Source organism: Ursus arctos, unplaced genomic scaffold (assembly GCF_023065955.2).
Source record: "Ursus arctos isolate Adak ecotype North America unplaced genomic scaffold, UrsArc2.0 scaffold_24, whole genome shotgun sequence".
NCBI lineage: Eukaryota > Metazoa > Chordata > Mammalia > Carnivora > Ursidae > Ursus > Ursus arctos.
Genome location: NW_026622919.1, coordinates 25,660,582 through 25,672,922, shown reverse-complemented (window position 1 = coordinate 25,672,922; position 12,341 = coordinate 25,660,582).

Here is a 12,341-nt window from a genome sequence, read left to right as displayed (position 1 = left end):
GAATCCACGATTGACACACAGAGACCTGGATGACTCTCAAAGGCATTATCGCTGAATGAGAGAAGCCAGGCCCCAAAGATTGACTACTATCGGATTCTACTTGTTGGCATTCTCGGAAAGACGGAAGTGTAGTGATGGAGAACAGATCAGTGGCTGCCAGGGGTGAGGGGCGGGAGAGGGTGCAATAATACCGACGAAACTGATCTATGATTCTCTCATAGTCATGGTTATACAAATCAGTACATGTATTAAAACTTACAGCACCATACACTCTGACAAGGTCAATCTTACTGTGTGTTCATTTTAAAAATACTTTTTAATTCCTCAACATAAAAAAATTAAAAATATACTCACTCACACATGCATAAAATATCTATATGATATGATTCCACCTGATGTTTCCTCAACCCCTAGGGCTCCTCAGAGAAGCCCCCAAAGGCTACAGGACAAGTATGGAGAAGGGCCAGCAGACCGGCTTCCCGTTCCCTTTCAACTAGAATGTTCCACTCTGACTTTTTTTGTGTGTTTATTTTTTAAGGAACATTTCATTTAGAGAAGAAAACAAAAGCTTGACTCATTGATATAATAAAACCTAGTGATTGTTTAACATTCAACAGCTTTCTATGGTGCCAAGCACTGTGCAAAATGCTTTTTTATATGCATCATCTCCTGTATTCCTCCATATAATCCCATGAGGTATGAATTCTCTTATTCTAGAGAAGGGGAAAGATGAAGCTTAGAGAGGTTACTTAACTTGCCCACAGTCACCCAGATAGTGAGTGGCAGGACAGCGGTTTGGACTATGGCAGTGCCTCTTAGATCTCCTACTGCTGGGAGTGGGGTTGACCAGCAGCCCCAGTGCTGCACTCTAGAATTCATCAGTGCTTTCCCACAAGGCAATGCATGCCATAGGCGGCTCCTAGTCTATGACTGAGCATGGCAGGGGTACTAAAGGCAGGCCTATTCCTGGGAAACGTGCACTCCTCTCATGGGTGACTTTGACTCAAGATTCCCCATCAACCTGGCTTTAAGGACTGTACTGCAGTCTTCCTCCTCCTTCCCTCCTTCCCTTCCTTCCTTCTCTCTCTCCTGCGTAAGGGCCAGACCTGCACAAGTCAGATGGCTCTCCCAGCCTTCTCTGGCTCCCTTTCCATTTTCCTTCACCATTTTTCCCCCAATGAATTTCTTACACGTCTAACTCATTTTGTGTCTGCATCTTGAAGGACCCAAACTAACACATCTTCCTCCAGAAGCAAAGTTCTTACAAGCTTTGCAACAAGAGAGCAATCTGAGTCTTAGAGACGATAATACTCAAGCTATAGTGTTGTGTTAGGATTGTGCTCCCCAACACAGAGGAAACACCACTTGACGCCCCACGCCTGGCTCACAGTGAACATCAATAGTTACTGGACGAATGAAATGAAATAAAGTTTGTCTGACCATTAGCTAGGAGGGACTTGACAAAGACTTATTTCCTTCTGGCGGTTAAAGAAAACAGAGGAGGGAACAGAGAGCAGATTTCCTCCAGGCATCTGGCAGCCCCCATCTAAGTGTCCATAGGACCGTACCACCATCAGCCTCTGGCTCTTTCCAAACCCAGCCAGACACAGACAGGCTTGGCTGATTCTTCCCACTCCCATCAGCTTTTTATACAAAGAAGAGTTTTCATGCTGACATCCCACCGGGCCCCCAAATCTCATGAAAGTCACTTCCATGGGCTGAAAAATCTCTCTCTGAAAGAATTATTCTCATAAAGTGCTGTGAATTGGATGCTGACCTGAAGCCAACCAGAGGAATTTTTCAATACCCACTTTTATATATAAAATTTGTAACCTTTCTCTTCTCATTGAAACTAGGTAGTATTGATTGAGCAGAAATTTTAAGAGCGTGTGTTTGGGGCTTGATAGGGGTGAGCCCATGGTAATTGTGGCTGCCCACAGTTCATTTAAGATTCCTCACCAAAAGGAGAAAATAAAATCAGGATCAATACTTTCATGGGCACGCAGTTTAAAAATTTTGCAGTGATTTGAACAGAGCCCCCTCCAGCCACAGGCAGCTCGGATTCCTGCCACAGGCATGTTTCTCCACCATTTGTCAATCAGAAGACAAAGAAGGAAGGGGGAAGAGATTCCAACAGAGAGAGAAGAAATCCAACCCAATGACAGCAAAGAAAAGAGGGGGAAGAGATTCCAACAGAGAGAGAAGGGGGGAAGAGATTCCAACAGAGAGAGAAGAAATCCAACCCAATGACAGCAAAGAAAAGAGAGCAGAACTAAGAGCCAACTAGAGAGCAAAATAAATGCTTTCAGAGAACAGCAGGGCACCAGGTCTTCCCAGTCAATAGTGGGCAAGGATCCATGTCTCCAACACTCGTGGAAAAAGATAGAAAACATCAGATCTGGAAGAGTTCAAGAGAATCTTGGTTTGCAAATAAAACCGAAGCTTAGAGAGACAAAACAACTGACCCAAGATCTTGAAGATGCAGATGAAAAAGGGACTAGAATCCAGTCAATCATTTTGCACCACTTCTTTCTCAGGCAAAACCACCTCACTTATTGTAAGTTCCCCTCTTCCCCACCCCTACAGTTATCTGGAGGACTCTACTACTTTCAATTTTCTTTAGTCTTCTAAGGCCCAGGTACCCAGCTTTTACTCCCACAGTTCTGTGGCACTCATGGATTGGTGCATAGAACACCACCTTGCTCAGAGAATCCTGTCAGCAATGCCTGACAGGTAGAAGTCGAGTCACGGTGCTCAGTGGGAGGATGGGGATGGAACTTAGTGTTCAGGGGCCCACACCGTAGCCATTGTACCCTCTTCTGCTAACACATGACTAAAAATCCTAAAGAACTGAGATCCCTCTCCCGTCTTTCCTGATGATGCCATGTGTAGAAGCAGGGGGGCTGGATGAGCTGATCTTTTGCTGACCAAAAGAAGCAAACTTTTCAGAACCTCACTATCTTCTCCAACTCATGAGTTCTTTCGCCACAGACCCATTTCTGGACCGTGTAAGGCATCTAACAGCCTTCACAGCTTATCACTCGGTAGAGGCACTCAGGAACTGTGCTGAATGAGTGCACGGAGGGGGAAATGAGCCCACAAAAAAATGTAGTGTTGCTCAAACAGTGACTTCAAAGATAAGTGTTCCTTATGATAAAATGATGGAGGGTCTTGGAATTCTCCTGGCCACTTTTTAAAAGCAATCACATTTATAAATACAAAGAGAAAGACAGAAAGAACATGGACTTTAGAGCTAGATAAAGCTCACTCTGAAATCCAATTTCTCAACAATGAGCCATGTGGCCTCTGCTAAATTATTTACCTCTCTGAGCTCCAAGATATCATCGACAAGATGAGACTAGTGGTATATATTTCCCACAGTTATCATGTGCTAAATGTGATAACATGTGTGTAATTAAGTGGGGGAGAAAAACAAGTTTAAAACCATGTAAATAAATGGAGTCTTACCTAGAGAGAAGAACCCACGAGCCGGCAAGACACAGCAAAGAAAGGGCAGAGTGACCTGGCTTAACCAGCAACCTCACAGGGGTGGGCAACAGAGACATAAAAATAGAGAAATTTAATAGTAATTTGAAATGACTTACATTAATATGATAGAACTCCGGCCTCTCTCCTCAACCTTTTCCTTCTGCCCTTCTTGCCCCAGCAAGGCCGTTCGTCACTGGAGGGTGGAGAGGAGACCATGGAGAGAACTTTCCCACATCTAGGTTGGGAAGGTGCCTAACAGGGAAGAGGATGATCCAACCAACATGATGATTTTCAGCCGGAATGTGAGCTCAGAGCCAGAGCAGACTATGAGAGCTTAAGCCCCCAGGAAATATTCGTAAGTCTGGGGGAGGGCTTTGGATGTTCCATACTTCGTGGAATAGCATTTTGAATCAATCGTATCTAGATCTTAAAAGAGCTGGAAGAGTCAGCTGACTGATTACATGTAAAATGCCTGACATTATAAACCCATAATAAAATATTGGTTTCTTTCCCTTTTTTAAAGACACTACTGATAGATGATGTCTCTTGAATAGCTTGTTCCCCTCTAACCCCTAGCAACTTAGAATAAATGGAAAACAAGGGAATAAGTGAACAATTACCACAAAGAAAAGCACTCTCTGTTCCACTTGGCTGCACGTGTCCAGCAAATGAAGCACACAATAGTTGGCCCATCAATTTCCAGTAACACAACATCTTTTAAAAAGCTCTTTGAAACCCAGATGGCTCTCAACTAGCTGATCTCAAGCCTTGTATGAGTCCTTTTGCCATAACTGCTTGGAAACCAAGTGCTTATCTCATGACAAGCAGCAAAGGAAAGACAAAAAAAATAAAATACGCATTTCTTTGAGGACTAGTTCACGCAACCATCTGGAAATCCTCAAGCTACTCTCATGGAACTGAAATTACTCGAATCACATGATGACCTGAAGCCCGGTGGCGCTCTGCTTGGGGACCTATGGCATGTGAGGGTCTCTTGCGGTCATGTCTAGTGTGAGGAGGTCCTCACACAACCTTCTGTGCATTGAGGTGTCACTAGTGACAGCTGTCTCCATTCTCAGCAGTCCACTTCTTCTTCCCCTTGTGCCACCACCAGTGACACCAACTACAACGCTGAGCTTCCAACTGATGGGGAAAAAGTCAAGAAAAGAGAAATTTTCCTTCCCTATCCACATGAGCTGGACCATATGGTCTTGCTCCTACGAAGGTCTCCTACTTCTCCCTTCTCACAGCCCCATCCTCTTAACATTCCATTTATCCATTCAATAGGTTGTATTGATCGAGCACCTTCTATGTACCAGGAATTGTACTAGGATAATAGGGATTGATGGCAATTCAAAAAGAAGACACTCTCCCTCCATCATGGAACTTCACAGGGAGAAAAATAAAAAACTTCTTGATGTGGGAGGGCCCCTCTGAGCTGTGAATTGGGATTCATTTTACTCGTGATATCGTTACTGGTAAAACACATCAACCTTAAAAGAGCCAGTTCTTTTACTGTCAAAATGAGTTGATTCAGGAATACCAGAGGAATTGCAATTTGGGAAAGGCAGACTATGGAGAACCATTGGTAAGTCTGAAGAGACAAAATAGGAAGTCAGCTTTTATGAGGTTTTTTTTTTTTTTTTAAGATTTTATTTATTCATTTGACAGAGAGACAGCCAGCGAGAGAGGGAACACGGCAGGGGAGTGGGAGAGGAAGAAGCAGGCTCCCAGTGTAGGAGCCTGATGTGGGGCTCGATCCTGGAATGCTGGGATCACGCCCTGAGCCGAAGGCAGAAGCTTAACGACTGCGCTACCCAGGCGCCCCTTTTATGAGGTTTTAGAATGAAATTGGGGAGGATGGTTCTGAACAAAAATTCACTGGAGAAGGAGAAAAGTTTGAGGTTGTGGTGGTTTCCTGATTGGCTGTCGGTAGTGGTCAGTGCGTGGTTGCTGGGGCAGCGAGCAATCTTTCTCCCTTTTCTTAAGAGCAGGAGATGAGATGAGATGAGATTCCTATGTGTAAAATATCCTCTCTCGTCAAAATAATTCTTATCATCCCACTGGTCACACAGGCTGCCACGAGTGGGATGTGCATGAGAGCTCCGTTTTAAATGAGGTTTTCTCTATTTATTTTTACAAACACATCCCCTACTCTGCACATAGGACTTTTCCCACAGGACCTCTTCCTTGCAGAACCTTAGTGGAAATGTTTTATTCCCACTCCCCTGGAAGGCAGCACAGTGATAACAGCCTCTCCCTTCATGGAAGTCATGCTCCCACATTCAAGCAATACCAATATTTTGTGGTTCCTTAATGTGTCCTCACAACAGCACTGTGAGGTAGGTACTGCTATTATCACATTTTAAAAATGAGGAAATTCAAGTTATGAACATAGCAGCAAACTTGTTAAAGATCACACAGAAAATAGCAAAGATGGCTTGAAGAGAAATTTAAAAAATAGTCCCATTTACAATTGCATCAAAAGGAATAAAATACCTAAGAATAAATTTAACCAAGGAGGTGAAAGACCTACACACAGAAAACTATGAGACAGTGATGAAAGAAATTGAAGAAGACACAAATAGATAGATACTGGGTGTTCGCAGAATAGAAGAATTGATATTGTTAAAATGTCACACTACCCAAAGCAATCCATGGTTTCAGTGCCATCTCTATTAAAATTCCAATGGCACATTTCACAGAAATAGAATAACCCTAAAATTTTTATAGACCCATAGAAGACCCCAAATGGTCAAAGTAATCTTGAGAAAAAACAAAACTGGAGACATCATGTTTCCTGATTTCAAGCTATACTCAAAGCTATAGTAATCAAAACAATATGGTATTGGCGTAAAAACAGACACATAGATCAAGAGAACAGGACAGAGAGCCCAGAAATAAACCCACATAAATATGGTCAATTAATCTACAACAAAGAAGCCAAGAATACACAATGGAGAAAGGACAGTCTCTTCAATAAATGACAGTGGGAGAACTTGAGAGCCACATACAAGAAAATGAAACTGGACCACATATAAAATTAATTCTAACTGGGTTAAAGACTTGAATTTAAGACCTGAAATCATAACACTCCTAGAAGAAAACATAGGCGGTAAGCGCCTTGACCTTGATCTTGGCAATGAGTTTTTGGATTTGATAAAAGTAAAGGCAACAAAAGGAAAATCAAAAAGTGGGACTACATCAAATTAAAAAGCTTCTGCACAGCAAAGGAGACCATCAACAAAATGAAAAAGCAACCTATCAAATGAAAGAAAATGTTTGCAAATCATATGTGTGATAAGGGCTTAACATCCAAAATGTATAAGGAATCCTACAATTCAATAGCAAAAAAAAACAAAAACAAAAACAAAAACCTGTGATTAAAAAATGAGCAGAGGATTTGGATAGACATTTTTCCAAAGAAGATACACAGTTGGCCAACAGGTACATAAAAAGGTGGTCAACATCACTCATCATCAGGGGAATCCAAATCAAAACCACAAGGAGACATCAACTTACACCTGTCATAATGGCTATTCTCAAAAAGACAAGAAATAACAAGTGTTAGCAAGGATGTGGAGAAAAGGGAACCCCCACGCGCTGTTGGTGGGAATGGAAATTGGTGGTGCAGCCACTATGGAAAACAGTATGGAGCTTCCTCAAAAAATTAAAAATTAAAAAATGATCCAGCAATTCCACTTGTGGGTATTTATCCAAGGGAAATTAAAATTCTAACTCAAAGAGATAGATACACTCCTGTGTCCATTGCGGCATTATTTATAGTAGCTAAGACATGGAAGCAGCCTAAGGGTCCATTGATGGGACAAACGGATAAAGAAATGTGGTAGATAGATAGATGATAGATAGATAGATAGATAGATAGATAGATAGATAGATAGATGATAGATAATTAATCAGCCATTAAAAAAAAAGAAATCCGGGGCACCTGGGTGGCACAGCGGTTAAGCGTCTGCCTTTGGCTCAGGGCGTGATCCTGGCGTTCTGGGATCGAGCCCCACATCAGGCTCCTCCGCTATGAGCCTGCTTCTTCCTCTCCCACTCCCCCTGCTTGTGTTCCCTATCTCACTGGCTGTCTCTATCTCTGTTGAATAAATAAATAAAATCTTTAAAAAAAAAAAAAAAAGAAATCCTACCACTTGCAACAACATGGATGGACCTTGAGGGCATTATGCTAAGTGAATAAGTCAGACAGAAAACCAATAACAGAAGGGGGAATGAACCATGAGACTACGGACTCTGGGAAACAAACTGAGGGCTTTAGAGGGGAGGGGGTGGGGGATGGGGATAGGCCAGTGATAGGTATTAAGGAGGGCACGTATTGCATGGCACACTGGGTGTTATATGCAAGTAATGAGTCATGGAACTTTACATCAAAACCTTGGGATATACTGTATGGTGACTAACATAACATAATAAAAAATTATTATTAAAAAAAAAACCCAAGCCATATGTTCTCACTTATATGTGGAATCTTAAAAGAAGAAAGAAAGAAAGAAAGAAAGAAAGAAAGAAAGAGAGAGAGAGAGAGAGAGAGAGAAAGAAAGAAAGAAAGAAAGAAAGAAAGAAAGAAAGAAAGAAAGAAAGAAAGAAGGAAGGAAAGAAGGAAAGAAAGAAAGAAAAAGAAAGAAAAGAAGGGAGGAAGGAAGGAAGGAAGGAAGGAAGGAAGGAAGGAAGGGAGAAAAGAAAAAGAGACAATGGCGGATAAGGAATGCAAAGAGCTATTACTAGGCTGTTGGCCATTGACAATAAATCTTGGTCCAAACTACTAAAAAGTTGCCATAGCTCTGTGGGACGGTTTCTACTGCTCTCCTCTTGGGAAGGGGCTTGGCAGGGAGCAGGGAGAAAGGAACTCAGGGTGAGAGGAAAAGTTACCGCACCTATTTCCTACATTGATATTCATTGAGAGGCACCAATGGGGAGAAAAAATGTCTCTCCAGCCCAAGGCGAAGCTAGCCCAGTACGGCTATTTCTCACTGAGTCTCTGCTATGTGCTTGCTTATGGTATTACCCTTAATTGTCACAATATCTGTGAAAGTGAGGTGACATCTCCAGTTTAAAATCAACTTTTAATTTTATAATAGTTTGAGATTTACAGAAAAGTTGCAAAGATGGTGCAGAGGTTTCCAGTATCCTGACCAGATTTCCCGACCTCAATCTTTTAACAACACCAGGGAACATTTATCAAAACCAAGCAACTGACATTGTTGGGTTCCTAGTAACCAAATTCCAGACTTTATTTGGATTTCACCAATTGTCCCATTAAGGTCCATATCTTCGTCCATTTGGGCTGCTATAATAAAAATAGCATAGACTAGGTGGCTTGAATAATAGAAATGTGTTTCTCACCGTTCTGGAAGTTGGGAAGTCTGTAGGCAGTTTCAGTGTCTGGAGAGAATCCACTCTGTCTTCTCCCGGTGTCCTCACCACGTCAGAAAGGGCAATGTCGCACCCTGGAGTCTCTTTGATAAGGGCACACATAAAAATTATAAAATTGTGGGAAGATGGAGGTGTGAACGAGCCTTCTTGTGGTAATCGTTTTGATAAATAGACACAATTTTGACACATATATCATTTTTATATATAAATACATATCATCACATTGTGCACGTAAACGTTATGTCAATAAGATCTTAATAAAGCTAGAAAAAAATAAATAAAACTTCTTTCTGATTAATGGGCTATTCAGGGCTTCTGCTTCTTGTTAAGCAAATCATTATAATTTATATTATCTCAGAAATTCACGCATTTCTTGGAATCTCAAATTTGTTTCTATGTAGTACGACGGAATATCGCACTTTAATATCAGTTGCTATATCCTCTTTCTAATGCCTCATTTTGTGTGCTTATGTTTTCTCGTAATTCTTAATTTGAGTGGCTAGCAACTTGTCTACTAGAGTACAAATTTTTTAAGTCTGCCATAATTTTGATTTGATTTGATTTTGATTTGTTTTACATAAGTCTATTTTGTTTTCCAATTATTGAATTAAATCCTGTGCACGGTTATTCCTTATTTAAAAGCAAGGTGTTTCAGGCTATGTGTTTTCCCTGAGTACAATTTTAGTCATCCTGTAAGTTTTACTATTCAGTGTCCTCAATGCCATCATTGTCTAATTACACTCTAATTGCACTTCTCATATTCCCCTTGACCTAGGCATTGTTTCTGTTTTGCTTTTAATCTTCAAGTGTTTGTGTTTTTAGTGCAACTCTTATTTATTAATAATGTTGTGCTTGGAAAACATGACCTATGCAATTTCCCTATTTTAGAATCTTAGACGGTTTTGTAGCCCAGTTTTTAATCCATCTTTGAACCCTGATGAAGGGAGAAGAGAAGAGATTTACCGCAGAACTCCAGAGAGTCCGCAGCCTGAGGGAAGGAGCTGAAGCTGTCAAATCCCACAGCAGAAGTTTTGTCTCTGTGTTTATAATCTCTGCCAGGCCGGAGGGGCCGCCAAGAGTTGCTGGGGAGTGGCCCGTGTCTTGCCTGACGGAGCCATCTGTGCCAAGTGCCATCTGGAAGGAGGTACCGCGGGCACAGGGCACTCAGCGAGCTTCTTCATGCAGGATCCCGATAGGACTCTAACTGCCTGCAGCCCACCCTTGCCTCCGGTTGGCATCTCTCGGAATAAAATGGTGTTGCTAAATTCTGAAGAAGTCTCTCCTACTCACTTCCTAGCCAACCTGGTTTTAAGCATAAAAGAAGTCATGAGGCCACTCAGTCCTTCTTTTGATCCATTCCTAGCAGCAAGTGTGTGGTGTCTCACAGGTGTATGGCCAGAAGCATGCGTAGTACCCAGTGCAGCTTCTTCCTTCCTTTTATACCCTTGCCTATTTCCATGCGATTTTCCAACTATAGGAAATAGATCAAGATCCCAAGGGTACTAACTTGCTTAGAAGTGCCTTTTGCTTTTTTTCCCTTCCTTCTTTCCTTCCTTCCTTTCTTTCTTCCTTCTTCCTTTCCCTCTTTCTTCCTTCTTTCCTTCCACTGAAGCTCAGAACATCCGTCTATTGGCAAAGTACTCATAGAGGTCTGGGCTCATGTTTCCTCTTCAGACATACACTCACCATCCAATGATACGGAATTGAAGGCATTGGAAGCACCACCATTACAGAACGTGCCCTTTCTAAGAGCTTGGTTTTAGTTGAGCCTCGAGATCACACTGCACCCCTACCAGAACAGCAGGTGTCCCTTAGTCACCAGAGCTCGCCATCAGTAATATCTTACATCTGAAAATAAATCCAGCTTTAAGCAGCTTGACCACATATGTGCCTCTGAAACTATGGCAACAGAAAGTCCTTTTACCTCTGAGTCCCAATTAAAAGTGTTCTGTTGGCTATAATTGGAGTGTTTGGTCTCCAAAACTAATATATCAAAGCAATCATGTAAGCCTCAAATGTCACCATCACACAAATTGATATTTCCCATGCAAGCAGCTAATGAGTGGTCAGACCAAAGAGCGTGTGTGATTGAGGTTATGGAGAACGACTGGATAAATCCACTTGGGGACCCTCTCCTCCATGCCCCACCCCGCCCACCCGAGGTTTGACAACTGATTGAATGTTGGGGTGGGAGAGAAAAGATGACGGAGATTTCAAGTCTGGGCATCCAGGAGGGTAGGGGGCTTTTAATAGAAAGGGGGGGAAATAACCTAAAGAGTAAGTTTCATGTAAAGAATGACGCGTGGTGAGAAATGTGTTCAATTTCACTCTGCTAGGAAGCCAGACATCTGGCATTGAAACAGGACACATCATGTTTGAGTTTCCTGCCTGGTTAAAAAAGAGAAAAAGAAATGGGGTGCAGGGGAGGAGGAAGGAGAGCAAGAGAAGGAGGAGAATAATTAACTCGTAATATGAATGTCTTTTCTGAGCATTATACTTTCAGATTTGTTTTATCTTTGTTTCTGATTGATTCTTAATCAGCAATAGCACGGAACAAGTCAGCTTTTAGTTTCTCCTCTGTTAAGTATGAAATGATCTATAAACAAACACTTTGAAAGATGCAGTTGAAATGGGTCCTGTGATCCTCTTGTAATGTGAAAAATCTTCTGGTAATGTAAATAATTTCACCCTCTAATAATCTGTTTGCTAACATATTCAGTGGTGTTTAATAATGTTATAAGGCTATTTTCTGGGAATTAGGGCATATACAAGGAGAGAGAGATAGATTTCTTTTTGGATGATATCACAGGAATATGCAAATAACAGAAAGATCTACTTATAGTGGCTTAATCAAGCCAGAAAGTAGACATTACACGTCTACAACTAATCACATGCTCATCCCATCTGCAAAGAAACCTGGAAAATGTGCTTTTTTGTGGACACACCACTACCTTTTAGCTGGGCTTCTATTAATAATGAAGAAGGGAGGGGCGCCTGGGTGGCACAGTCGTTAAGCGTCTGCCTTTGGCTCAGGGCGTGATCCCAGCGTTCTGGGATCGAGCCCCACATCAGACTCCTTCGCTAGGAGCCTGCTTCTTCCTCTCCCACTCCCCCTGCTTGTGTTCCCTCTCTCGCTGGCTGTCTCTGTCAAATAAATAAATAAAATCTTTAAAAAAAATAATGAAGAAGGGAGAAGAGATATCGGGTAAGCAATGATCATATCCCCTCCCCATCTAACACATCTAGAAGTTCTGACACTTTATAGTAATAATCAGCCAGCTTTCCATTTAGGATCTCAAGTCATGCATGATCTGTCACAAGACTAAATGAGTTCAAGTTAAAAGACTTGGGATCAAGCTCTGGCTCTGCCACTCACTCTGTGACCTTGGACAACTAAGTGATTTACTTTTGTTGCTTATCAGTAAAATGAGATAACTGAAATCAATCATTGC